Source organism: Sminthopsis crassicaudata, chromosome 2 (genome assembly GCF_048593235.1).
Source record: "Sminthopsis crassicaudata isolate SCR6 chromosome 2, ASM4859323v1, whole genome shotgun sequence".
Lineage (NCBI taxonomy): Eukaryota > Metazoa > Chordata > Mammalia > Dasyuromorphia > Dasyuridae > Sminthopsis > Sminthopsis crassicaudata.
The window spans coordinates 228370817-228384791 of NC_133618.1; the positions used below are offsets into that span (position 1 = coordinate 228370817).

Below are 13975 nucleotides of genomic sequence, written 5' to 3' on the forward strand. Positions count from 1 at the left end.
ATTAAACCCACCTTATACTCCAAACGTAAATTCTACTGGGTCATAAGAGATATCTTAAATTGCTGCATATTGCTGTGTTAAATTAATATTTAATTAAATATTTTGAATTTATATTCACATGTAGGTTATAGTTTCCTTTTTTCAGACTTATCTGTCATAGTTGGTTATCAAACTTGTAATTGACTCATTGAAAGAATTGAGCAGCATGCTTTTGTTTTCTATAATTACTGAGAGAATTTCAATAGATAAGGATTACTTGTTCTTTAAAGGTTTGGAAGAATTCATTTATAAATCAGTGTGTCCATAGTGTCTTTTATGTAGGAAATCGATAATGACTTGTCTGTCTTCTTTTTCAGAGATTGATCTATTTTTGTTCTCTATATCCTGTTTTACCAGGAAATAGATATTTTTGTAGAGAGTCATCCTTTTCTTTTAGGTTTTTCAAGAATATTAGCTATTAAGCTCTGTGTAATTATCTCTGACAATTTTCTTAATTTTTTTCACATTTCTTGTGATCTTCCCTTTTCTAATCTATGATTTTAATGACCAGATTTTTTCCTCTCTGTATGTTTGAAAATTACATTTGCCCATTATTTGTCAATTTTGGTCTTAAAAAATAGCTCTTAGTTTTATTATTTAAAATGTTAATTTGTTTTCATCTTATTCATTTTAAGCTTCATCTGTATGATCTTTCCTTTTCTGCTTTTCTCTTTTACCACCCCTTCTGGAAATACCTCCCCAACTTAGCAATTGTACTCATGAATTTGCAGGTTGGATCCTCAGAGGGGAAAAATGCTCACTAGGCTCAAGCCCATGGTATCTCCATCTGTTGTTTGTGGCAATCTGCCACTGCTTAGGTGAATCTCTAGACAGGAGATATTCATCTGGGGTCTGTGACTTAAATATATATAACTGCCTGTTGAAAACTATCTTTGGAAAAAATAAAATACTACTTAAACACCCGAGTTCAAATCTGGTCTCAAACACTTAACACGTCCTAGCTGTGTGACCCTGAGCAAGTCACTTAACCCCAACCTGGGGGGGGGGGGGAATACTATTAAAACAAAACAAATCAACTGTCTATACACACACACACACATATACATCTATGTATATATTTACATCATATATACAAAACAATTTTAACATAACTGGTTTCCTTGGTAATCCTATATATTTTATTTTATGCATTATAGTTCATGAGATACTAGAGAGCAAGGATTATCATTTACTTTTCTCTGTATTCCAAAATCTTAACACAGTGAGGATACAGTAAGACCCTAAGTTTATTAACTATTTAGAGAAAAAGTCCAGATTTAGCAAACTCCAAAAGGATTTGTGACAAAGAAAAGTTTGACAACAATAAGCATTTTTAAGCACCTACTGTGTGCCAGGAATTATGCTAAGCACTGGAACCCCTTAGCCTGGTTTTGTACCTCTGCAGGCTGGCTCCATGAGGCAAAGCCTACTGCTCTGGCTTAACACAATCTCATTTTCAAGGTCCTTTCTGGATAGGAGGCAGAAGAAGCTGGGAATGCAGATAATGTATCCACTCAAGGCCTGGGTATCTCTTTTTAAAAGTCTGAGCAGAGCAGGAGATGTGACTATAGCTATCTTTCCTGACTGCAGACCTAAGGCTATTCAGCTCCATTTTTTGTTTCCCTTCTCAATTGTCCTTTTACAGAAGGTTCCTTTGGATGGGAGGACATGCAGGGAACTGACTAAGGAAAAGTCATATATACTGGACTCCAGAAGGAAGGAGCTGAGAAAGTGTCTCATATCATCCATCACTGTTACATACAGAAAAAGTGTCATTTTTGATGCTCTTCAGTAATGTTTGAATTTCCTAGTTCTTAGGAATTCTGCAGTAGTAAGTAAATGATCTGGGGAAGGTTGAGATCTAACTTTTTTTATCTGCCCCAGAGATGCAAGAATCTGTTAATCTCTAAGTCCCTGGAATTTTTATGCTTTTTTATTTGGGCTAAGATGAGCATTATCACAATTTTCGCAACATGGAAAAATTTTCCCAGCAGTTTAGGATGTAGGGGCAAAATAATGAAATTGCATGAAATTTCAAAGCTAAGTAAGAACACAATCAAAGTATCCTTGGGATGGCTTTTTGTTTTGTTTTATTTTTGTCTTAATCTAAATAGCTTTTTCCTTGGCCAAGGTTAATGGCCTTGAGCTCTCTTCTGGAAAGAACAATAGAGCCTTTGCTGGAAACTTTACAACACATAAATGGTGCTTGTGTTAGGGGAGAACTTCAGGATCTTAAAAAAGTCGTGGAAAAAAAGTCCTCAATTCAGCAATTTCTATTACTCTATTTACAGAGACAGGATGGTACTTGCAGTTATAAAAATACTAATTAGCAGATTTTATCCTTATATACATTATGAAAAGGGGAATTACAAATCAGACATTATTGAATGAATTATAGTAGTTGCCATTTTATTGACATCCACTCTGGGTCTGAAGATCTAAAAAATTCATAATCTCATCTTATTTCTAACTTTTCAGGTTCTGAAGCAGAAAGATGCCCCAACAGGAGTTACAAAGCTGATCCAAGACAATGTCATATTTGAAAATCAAAATTGCAAAACAAATACATTAGGAAGTTTTTATTTGCATTACAAAAGAATGAAAAAGTATTGAAATAATAAAATCCCCTAGCAAACTCCAGTCACCCAAAACATTTATACATAAAAAAATCTAATCTATACAACTTTTCAGTGATATATATATTGAATAAGTCAAGTTATATTTGTATATCATGTCAATATTTCTTCATAGTACCTAGGGCACCCCCATCTTGCCTATGAGGCGCATAGAAAATGTCATGGTATTATTTGGGACTTCAAGTCCTAAAAGAAAACCTTAGCTTACAAGTAACTTATTTACTTTAGTTTGTCAGCCAAAGAACACAATTATTTAGGGGGGAAAAGTAAGAAAAGTAGCAGTACAATAGGATATTTGCCCCAAAACTAGGGTGTACTTTTGATGTGGGTTGTGCTCCCTTTGGGAAACTTGTTCCTTACTGATTCCTAGCCCCTCCTGGAGGATGCATTATCAATTCAAGAAGCTAGGACCTTTGATTCACAAATCCTGTCAAAAGCACCCTTTTGAATTCCAATAGGCAATCCCTGCTCTCACAACCCCCACCCAGATCTGAGCCAACTTGGGACACCACACCCACAAGCCCCTTAAGCTATAAAAAAGCCAAACTGGAGCTCTCTCTTTGGAGAGGTTCCTAACATAGCAGCTTTACGCTTGTCTCGACAAAGGATCTCTGTCCACTGGAATCCTATTTCCAGTGCCCTTTATCCCTTTTACCTTCACCTTTTACTAATTAGACTTTAACTTTACTTCTAAACCACATAATAAACCTCCTTTATCAATCTAGATTTTCGGGTCTGTAAATTCCTTTACAGGGGACTCTGTACCACTACTAGACTTCATTTAACTCTGTATTTTTGCGCAGAATCCAAAGGGGTTGCAGGGGAGCTCTGACTCCCTGTACCCCGAACCTGCCACTGGGCCTCATTTATTCTTGCACCGAATCTGAAGGGGTTGTAGGAGAGCTCTATTTGATTCCCTGAGCTCCGAATCTGCCACTAGACTTTAATTAAACCCCAATTCTAAACCTCATCATTTTTTCATAAATACAATGGAATAGTGGACTCACTTATGGAGAGAGGCAGGAACTTTGAACAAGAGTCTTCCTTTTATCTTTTTCCATATGTACCTTAATCCAATCACAAGGACTTTTCTAAGATTATCCAACTATGCAAGTATCCTCTGAGATCATCTGACTTCTCTGCTCTGCCCAATTCTTGTTTTTTCTTACTTTTTCCTTCTCTATATATACTTTCACCCACCTACCCTATTCTCCACCCTACCATCTCTCTGTTTTTTTCTTTCTTCTCTCTGTGTTTCTCTGTCTCTTTGTCTGTGTCTCTTTTTCTCTCTCTTTCTATGTGTGTTGTATATGTCTCTGTTTTTCTGTCTCTGTCTCTTTCTCTTTCTTTGTTTCTGTCTATCTCTCTCTGTTTCTCTGGCTATCTCTGTCTCTGTTTCTCTCCTCTCTGTGTCTGTGTCTCTCTCACTATCTCTCTCTTCTCTGTCTCTATCTCTTTCTCTGTTTCTGTTTTTGTCTCTGTCTCTCTCTGCCTCTCTGTGTCTCTGTTTCTGTCTTTCTCTCTGTCTGTCTGTGTATCTCTCTCTACCTATCTCTCTCTTTCTCTCTCTTCTTTTCCCTCTCTCTCTCCTCTCTCTCTCTGTATGTGCCTCTTTTTCTGTCTCTGTCTCTCTGTCTCTTGCAACATAAGTCACTCTTTACTCCAAGTAAATACCTCAAATAAAAGCTCATGTTTGATTTGGAGATGATTTGAGCATGGATTCTTTCAGAAACACCATAACCCATGCTCTGGTATCCCAAATTCTTTGGCATATCCCAACAAAAGAACAGAAGGGAAAAAAAAAAAAAACCCAAAAAACAGATTAATTGATGCATGCCCAAAGTATGTTCATAAAATTCTCCATGTGGAAGAGGTCGGGGAGCCTGCTTCCTGGAGAGTTGTGATGACAGGTAATGGAAGTGCTTTTGGAGCAAGTGAAGACCTTCTGTAACTAATTCCATTCTGCTAATTATGTGGTGACAAAAAGCCTTTTCAACCAACTGCACAGCTAGAATAAAGGGTGCCTTCCAAAAGCATTAGTCAAATTAAATGCAAATTAAAACAACCTTGAGATATCATTTTACACCTATCATATTGGTTAAAATGATTAAAGGGGAAAGTGACAAATGTTAGAAGGGATATAGAAAAATTGGAATACTAATTCATTGTTAGTGGAATTGTGAACTAATCCAACTATTTTGGAAAGCAATCAAATTGTGCCCAAAGAATTATTAAACTGCTCATACCCTTTGACCCAGTAAAATCATTAGTAGGTCTATTTCCAGAGGTGATTGGGGAAAAAGGAAAAGATCCTATAAGTTCTAAAATATTTATAACAATCCTCTTTGTGCTGGCAAAGACCTGGAAATTTCAGTTGTGGTATATGATTATGATGGAATACTATTACGCTATTAAAAAATGATGAATTTGATGATCATAGAAAAATAGCAATATTGTTTTAAGAATTACTTTGAGTGATTAACTATTATAAATACCCAATTTAACCACAAAGGGCATATGAAGGAAGATGCTATCTGCATCCAGAGAAAGAACTGATAAATAAAAGTATGTACAGAATGATTTTACAAATATATGCATATTTGTGTCTAATGGTAGGCATTTCTAGGGTAGGGAGAAGGAAGAAAAAAAGAAAAAAATTACATAATTATATATTTAAAAGGAATAGCATGTAGTACAAAATATATTTTCAGTTTCTTGTGAAATCTTATGGAAATACTTGTTTTATTCTATAATTTAAAAAATGAAAATCAAAAAAACTTCCAAAACAATAGCCAAACAGAGCAGCTACCTTTCTCTTCAACTTTTCCATCTTGGATCTCTGCTCTGAGTTTGACTCTTTTGCTTATGGTATCCGGCGAAAGACAATGCAGAACTTCTCTTACTGGAAAGAGAATGCAGAATTTCCCAGGCTTTTTCACTTCATGTCACCTTTAATGTCTCAGAAAACTTTTCCTTGTATCCCTAGAATATAAGAAATACTTCATAGTTCTATTTATTTAATAAGTAGTTAGGTAATAAGTGTCTCCTAACAGCTTTGTAGCTTTGAAACAAAAATGCATATAAATTGAAAGAAAATCATTATTTTATTCCTAAATCACAACTACCTAGTTGGTATGAATGTGCCTGATGGACACTGTACAATATGTCAAACTTTGGTATCAAATTAGACGCTGTCATCCTCATTTCCTTTTCTGCAATCAATTTTCCCATAGTATATGCCTTTTAATCATAACATTAAAAATCCAGTTTCTTGAAGATATGATATTGTAAATGAGAAAAGATACTGGAATGGCTGAACAAATAAACAAAAATGTCTCAAACGTTTGAGAACATGGACAAAGGGAATGTAGCATGATCTAATGTTGGGTTTTTTGTTTTTTGTTTTTTTTTTTTGGAATTTTTTTTCACAATATATATGCATGAGTAATTTTTTTTATAATATTACCCCTTGTATTCATTTTTCCAAATTATCCTCCCCTTCCTTTATTCCCTCCCCCCGATGACAGGCAATCCCATACATTTTACATGTGCTACAATAAAACCTAGATACAATATATGTGTGTAAATACCATTTTCTTGTTGCACGTTAAGTATTAGATTCCGAAGGTATAAGTAACCTGGGTAGGTAGACAGTAGTGCTAACAATTTACATTCACTTCCCAGTGTTCCTTCTCTGGGTGTAGTTGTTTCTGTCCATCATTGATCAATTGGAAGTGAGTTGGATCTTCTTTATGTTGAAGATATCCACTTCCATCAGAATACATCTTCATACAGCATTGAAGTGTACAGCGATCTTTTGGTTCTATTCATTTCATTCAGCATCAGTTCATGTAAGTCTCTCCAAACCTTTCTGAATTCATCCTGCTGGTCATTTCTTACAGAGCAATAATATTCCATAACCTTCATATACCATAATTTACCCAACCATTCTCCAATTGATGGGCATCCATTTCAACTTCCAGTTTCTAGCTGATGAGTATTAAATGATGAGTATTAAATGAGGAGTAAATTGTGGTCTAAACCGAGATGGTTCTGTTCTTTTTCTCTCTCTCCTTCCTTCCCCAAAGTAACCAATGGCGGGTTCGGCAGCAAAGGAATTTGCTACTTAATGCTGTATGGAAACATAGTCTTTATTGGTTAGAATGGAAACACCGGAGAGCCGGTGGGCAAAATGGCTGCATGGTACAAGGCCATTTGCAAAGAGAAGATTCCTGTTCTCTCTTTTATGCAGTGATGTAGGGAGGTTCCTGAGAGTGATGTAAATTAAGATTAGGATTCTCTTGTTATCTTTTGGGGACAGACAGAAGTCTCTTCCCCTGCTGGCATTTGGTCTATCTGAGCAGATTAGAATGGGGGGCTGTAAAACCCTGGCCATCTCAGATAGCCCAAACTAGTTTGACCAGATCTTGTATCAAAGGTCCAAGTCCCAAAGGAAGTTGGAGATCAAACAAAGAATACCAAGGGGCTACCGCCCTCAACATAAACCCCCCTCAAGCAATTAACTCTTAAATTCTTTTAAGAAAAAAATTTTGGGGCAGAGTCTCTTATTTGAGGAAGATTTTCTCCAAGGATCTTCAGAGTAGCAGGGTCCCCTTGTCTTGTTCCCCCCTCAAGCAAGTCACCTCCACATGCATGTGGGAATAGGGGCAATGAACTCCTCTTTAACTACTTCGAGCTGACAAGGGTCGAAGAGATTTGGGGTTCATGCCAGGAGGTGAGGAGTGAGGTGTGGGGGATGGCAACAGGGCATCTAGGGGTGTCCCAGTCAGTTGTCCCGTCAATTTTCTCCAGTCTGAAGTCCAGATGAGAATACAAAACTTGAAGCCTAGAGAAAACAGATCTCAGGAACAGATTAAAAGTGGGGTGTCATCCAGGGTAGAGATGGTGACACCTGGAAATGGGAAAATATCTCAGATCCCCTCTGTGGGCTGTTGGTAAAATGCTAATGGCCCCTCTATTAAAGAGAAGTAGGAGAAAATGCTGAGAAAGTCAAAGCTAATCTCCCATACTGTCTTAGAATAACAGCAATAGTTACACAGTTTTAACCACTCCCAACCCAAATTTTAACACAGTAATAAATAACCCAGACAAGGTTTAAAAGTCATTCATCAACCATTCCTAAAAGTCCTCCACATCAGCCCAAAGTTCCCTAGAAGCAGGGTTTAGTCCATTGTCTCTTCTAAAACTGCTGCAGGCTGAGAAATGGTTGGAGGCTCTCGTTCCATGGGATGGGTCTGCTGTGCTGACAATCAAAGCTGATCTAGGTCCCAGAAGCAAGTCAATATCTGAAATTTGACCCAAGATCTAAAACAAAACATAAATCTAACAAATAAAGGTTAGAACAGTCTGTGATAGAAAGACTGGTCCATAGTACTGCTGCAAAAATGTGAAGAGGCCAAAATAGATTGAAAAAAATGATTAAAAACCTTAAAACAAAACATCAGTGTTTTCTAACAGTAGCAGACAGATGACCAGACTAAATGCTTATTTGCCCAAGCATTCAGGATACAATGATTGCATATAAAAAAGGGTGGAGCTTTACAACTCCCCAAAAAGCACTAACTAATTAACTTTAAGCTTAAGAAAATTTTTATCTCCAATAATAGATTCCATTAATCAGATTTCTGATAAATTTTAAACTAATATTTATCATAACCTTATATTGATAACAATAAGGAATTTGTCTCAATAATTTCACAACTTAAACAATTATCATATTCAAATAGATGTTTCATAAATGAGCACTTTGCTTTTAAAATACCCAATACATAGTTAAATATCCCAAATTGTATATTGTCCTTAACAGAAACATTTTCAAAAGGACCCAGAAAAAACCTATTACGTTAGAGGCTCTTTAAATAATCTCATAATGACCCAATATAATCTTTAAACTTATATGTTTTTAAATTATACAAAATGTCCAAACACCACATATAAGAATTCAAGAAGCTCTCAAAATAGCAATTAAACTTTTAGTATGGATCACATTTATGACCATATTGCACAAACATTAAACCCATTTTATATCAAGAAACAAATATTCAATCAATTAACCTAAACTTGATCCAGTCTTTTTAAATCACTCTTTTGTTGCTACAGTAGCAACTTGAGGAAAAAAAACGGCAGGAAACACCTGGGGGGGAGGGGAGAAAAGTATTCCATGTGCTCACCCTTCCCCTATTCAAAAACCACTTTTTTCCTTTCATCCTTCCATTAAAAACTTTTCTTCTTGTAACATACCTTCTAATACCTTGCAAATCTTTAATTGCTCAATCCTTTTTCCTTCAAAACCAGTAAGATTCACACTGTATAGCCTATAACCCGAATCAAACCCAACAATTTTCCTTTCTGAGGGTTTGCCTAACTGCAATTAGCAAATCTCTCTTTTAGCAGTAAATACATCAATATTCAAACAGATTCCAAGATCTTATACTCAGAATAAACAATCTAATATGCAAAGACAATAGCCAAATTTTATTTCCCATAATCAAATGGTTTTTTTCTGCTGCTAGAGTTTTGATCAGATAAGGGTTTATGGCCTTTACTCTAGCAGGCTCTAAAGACTGCTTCAAGGAAAAAACTTTCCTGTCAGTTCAAAATTGCCAAGTTCCACTCACTTACATTAGTACAACAGGTTAAAATTTAAAATCACAAATAACCAACCAATTTCTTAATCCTAGTTCTTAAAACTCCCATTTCCTCCCATATCCCACAGAGAATATGAGAGGGTTTGGTATTATTTGGAGGTTTTAATTAGAGAGAATTGAGCTCTTAGTTTTCCTTTATCAAATTCCTACCCATCTAGAATAGGCTAGAATAGGAAGGGATAGTTGGAAACATGAGGTCCTCAAGCTGGCAAGGCAGGGCAGGGTTTCCAAACAATTTTTCCTTCAATTCCAGTACCTTGGGGGGGATGGGTGAGTAGGATCTGAATGGAGGAGTAGAACAACTGAGGCTTCCCATAGGAAAAAACGAGATTGGCGTACCTGCTAAGTCCAAATTTACCTCGGGCAGCTTGGCTTTGCTGATAGAAGAAGGTGGGCCTGGTCCAGGGGCACGCCACCTCAAGTCTGGAGAGGCCTGGGGGGCGAGGCTGGAGTCCATGGTCCTTTCCTTCTCTGGGCAGTCGCTCTTCCAGTGTCCTTCCCGTTCATACTCAGGGTAAGGGCTAGAGCCTGCGGGCAATTCCTCGCCCAGTGGCTGACGGAATCTGAAGCACAAACTTTGGGGCCCATGGAAAATAGCCGTAGCCAGAATCTGTGCCTGCTGTCTGCTCTTTACTCCTAGCCTTCCCGTCCTCCTCCCAATCCCTTTATACCCCAAAGGCGATTTCTGATAATTGAGTCCTGGAATTTTGGGATTCTAGAGCCAATTTCTGCCAATTTAGTCTTATATCTGGAGAAGACTGATTGAAAAAATGCATGGAATGACAGCAATCCCCTCTAGAAAAGTGGGGTGCAGGTTAGTAAATTCTCTAATAGGATTCTTATCAGCTGCTTGCATAAGCTTCTCATAATCTACCTGCTTTTTATTCCCCTTTTCCATTCCTTCAATGGGATGGGTTAGGAGATGATCCCTCATCTCTGTATCCCCATTCCCCTCCTCTCTGTCCCCACTCCCCTCTTCTATGTTCCCACTCCCCTCTTCAGAGTTCCCCCCGGAATCTGCGAAGGGAATAATAGCAAGGACCCCCATCTGGTACCTCCCAGTCACGTTAGCCACAAACCTTGGCCTTAGCTCCCCAATCATTCTTATCTCTTGTATTGTGGGATAGAAGAGATAACATCTCCCCAGGATAGATCGCTCTGAAAAGGAACGGCTGTAAACCCCCCAACAAGTTCCATTATGTGGGAAAAATCCCAAGAAAGGAGGGACCTTTGCACTCTAAGCGTTTCCCCCAAAGAGCTGGCCATTTCTCTCGGAGGCAAGGCTTAGAGATAGCTAAATCAGAGTCCTGGGCCGCAGCTGTAGTAGAATCAGGCTGTGTGGGAGGGGTGGAGGCTCTGGGGCAGGGAAACCTGAGTAGGAGCCGGGAGGGAGCAGGGTGAGGAGGAAGGGTCTCTGCTTCTCAGCCGAGAAGGGCAAAAGCATCAGAGTATTCCCGGAGTCCAGCTCTGGGATTAAGTTCTGCTGGAGATCAGTGTCTCTCCCCAGTTCCACCTCAGTAAACTTAGGCAGAAACATCCTGCAAGTTAACCGCGATTTGGGATCCCTGTAGAGGGCCCAGAAAGCTTGCACATATGCAACTTCTGACCATTTACCGCATCTTCTGCAATATAGATCTAATTCCCTAATAGTAGAGAAAATAATAGATCCGCTAACAAGCCAGGCCACAATGATAAAGTTGATAAAGGGGTCATACTTCATAGCAAAAGTGAATAAGACTTTTTAATTTGAAATCCTTGAGGCCTAATTTTTCCTGTTTCTCAAGAGATATCCCAGAGGTGAATCTTTAGGGATGGAAGAGAAGAGTTGACCCATTTTTACCACTACACAAGCCCGAAAATTTCCACTTTTATAGCGCAACCTGATCAGACGTCTCTGTCAGGTCCCACAAATATTTCCCTATATAGAGGAAATATCTGTCCAAAACCAGAATCCATTTGCATCTAGCGTCCCAGATCAAACGATTCCCAGAGCTCTTTCAGCTCCCCACAGTTTAAAACCACTATCTTCCCGGGATTTTGGTTTTAATCTGCCCACGCTTATAAAAGGGAGAATTTCCAGCTTACCTCAGTAAAATTACCTCGAAAGATCGAGCCACCAAACGATGAGTATTAAATTGAGGAGTAAATGATGAGTAAATTGTGGTCTAAACTGAGATGGTTCTGTTCTTTTTCTCTCTCTCCTTCCTTCCCCAAAGTAACCAATGGCGGGTTCGGCAGCAAAGGAATTTGCTACTTAGTGCTGTATGGAAACATAGTCTTTATTGGTTAGAATGGAAACACCGGAGAGCCGGTGGGCAAAATGGCTGCATGGTACAAGGCCATTTGCAAAGAGAAGATTCCCGTTCTCTCTTTTATGCAGTGATGTAGGGAGGTTCCTGAGAGTGATGTAAATTAAGATTAGGATTCTCTTGTTATCTTTTGGGGACAGACAGAAGTCTCTTCCCCTGCTGGCATTTGGTCTATCTGAGCAGATTAGAATGGGGGGCTGTAAAACCCTGGCCATCTCAGATAGCCCAAACTAGTTTGACCAGATCTTGTATCAAAGGTCCAAGTCCCAAAGGAAGTTGGAGATCAAACAAAGAATACCAAGGGGCTACCGCCCTCAACATAGCCACTACAAAAAGGGCTGCCACAAACATTTTGGCACATACAGGTCCCTTTCCCTTCTTTAGTATTTCTTTGGGATATAAGCCCAGTAGTAGCACTGCTGGGTCAAAGGGTATGATCTAATGTTGTTAACTGTGAATTACCTTGATTGATTGATGTCTGACAAAGATGCCATTGCTGTGTTTTCCTCGATGGTGCTCTGGGGCATACAATGCTCAGTTTGAGAACTGTGATGGTTCCAAAGTTGACAAGTGGCCCAGTGAAAATAGGTTTCTGTCCTTTGTCTCAACATTTTACTTTACCTATTTATTTATTGGGGAAGGAGATTAATGTAAAGGCTCTGAACTTATCACTTTCTGAAGTTAAGGAAATTGAGCTTCAGGAGTCTAGGAGTTATGAAGCCCAAGATTCCAGAAATATAAGTCCATGATTTTGTAGCCAGCCCAGCATTGATGCTTCAAGAAGCAAGGAATGACCTTCAGGGGTGACTTTGGGAATCCATTTCAGTAATAGCTGAAATAAAGGCTCATCCAGCAGTCATGCCACATTTGGATTTGAACGTAGTTATCAATCAATATGCTAAGTCAGAGATTATTCTCTCCAGAGACCAATGTAGTATTAGGGGAAAATTTTACACTTTTGTTATTGTTATATTTTCAATTTAAATATTCATTTGTGAAAGATAATTGATATTAAGTGATTAAGAGGGGACAGCTAAATGGTGAAATGGATATAGTGCTGGTAATCAGGAAGAACTGAATTCAAAGCCAACCTCAAACACTTATTTAAGAAAGTCATTTAACCCTTTTTGCCTCAGTTTCCTCATATGTAAAATAAGCTGGAGAAGGAAAGGGCAAATCCCTCCAGTATCTCTGACAAAGAAAACACCAAGTGAGGTCATAAAGAATTAGATACAACAAAAGCCAGTTAAATAGAAAGGAGCACCAATCCTAGCACATAACAGTTAATGTCAGCTGGATAGGGCTTTAGCCTATAGCATAGAGAAGAGACACTTTCCATCATTCAGGGATGCCTAGTATTTGGAAGGGAATATATAGTAGCCTGCTTCTGGAATAGTGAGCCAGAAGTAAAGTGATTAAATGGAACTAGGGTGCTAACTTACTGGTAGCTAAAAGTAGGAAAAACAAAAGATGTGACCTTGAAGTAAGGATGATAGAAAAAAACCACCCCATCCATGGTACCCTCATAATCCTGAAGGGGAGATCCAGTTCACCCTGGGAAAGTAAGCCAAGAACAGAGAAATACTTGCCCTATGATAAAGAAAAAAAAAAAAAAAATCAGTTCAGCCAAATAAATAAGTCAACCAAGTCTGGCATTATATGCAATATTAACCAATCAATCATAGTCTCTCCACTTCTTCTGCTAAGAAGGAAGAAATGTGAATTTTAAAATCTAATCTTTGTGGTCAAGTTTAACATATAACAAAATAAAGCCACTCCTCCATGAGCATATGATCAAAGAATATAAACAAATAGTTCTTAAAAGACTTTTTGGCTCAGTGATATATCATACTAGGTCTATACGCCAAAGAAAGAGGAAAAAGATTCTTTTTTTTTTTTTTTTTTCATAGCAGTTTTTTGGGTGTGGTAACACCTGAAAAATAAGGAGGGGTATCCATCAATTAGGTAGTGGCTGAACAAATTATGATATATTAATTTGATGAAATACTATTAGGTTATTTAAAAATGATTTTAAAATACCACTTAATAGAAACCTGGAAAGACTTGAATGATTTCATACAGGTAAGTGAGCAGAAACAGGAAAATAATTCATACAACAAGAACATTATAAAGACAAACAATTTTGTAAGACTTGAGAACTCTTAACTAATGCAATAGCCAACCATCATTCCAAAAGACCAAAAAGATGTGCTACCCATTTCCAGACAAATGGATTCATGGTACAGACTGGTATATATAGTTTTTAGACAATGCCAATGTGAAAATTTCTAATGCTTGGAGTGCTGAATGAGATGAGGTGAGA

The 13975-nt window shown here is 37.9% G+C and overlaps 1 long non-coding RNA gene across 1 annotated transcript; it reads right to left on the minus strand.

Moving 5' to 3' along the window:
* Nucleotides 1-2427: 2427 nt before the first annotated feature.
* On the minus strand, nucleotides 2428-12518 carry LOC141555494 (uncharacterized). The gene is made up of 2 exons (XR_012486206.1): nucleotides 6266-12518; nucleotides 2428-5657 (listed from the first exon to the last, which is right to left on the minus strand). It is a non-coding gene; the product is annotated as an uncharacterized LOC141555494 (long non-coding RNA).
* Nucleotides 12519-13975: the final 1457 nt, after the last annotated feature.